Raw genomic sequence first — 327 nt, 5'->3', positions numbered from 1 at the left:
GTTCATCTCTGCCAGTAACTCAAACTGTGCTCTATATGCTTCCCACAGTGCTTTCCCATCGAATTCTTGTGGCTTCCTTCGCACTGGATCACTTCTATTACTGACATTCATATCTGGGATGTGACTTCTAACGGGACTGAATATGTCTGCATTAGGGTTTAGCTGCAGGGTCTAAGAAGGGGCTTGTCATTGTCTGGGGCTGATTAAGTCGATGGTTAATGTATCCTCCTTGTGTAAAAGACAATAAATCGTCCTTTAATGTATCTAATTCGCTTTTAAATTTACTAATATTTTCCATTTGTACTTCTTGCCACTGTTGTTGACTTT

The sequence above is a fragment of the Limulus polyphemus genome, unplaced genomic scaffold, assembly GCF_000517525.1.
Source record: "Limulus polyphemus unplaced genomic scaffold, Limulus_polyphemus-2.1.2 Scaffold1222, whole genome shotgun sequence".
Lineage (NCBI taxonomy): Eukaryota > Metazoa > Arthropoda > Merostomata > Xiphosura > Limulidae > Limulus > Limulus polyphemus.
This window is presented reverse-complemented; position numbering follows the sequence as displayed.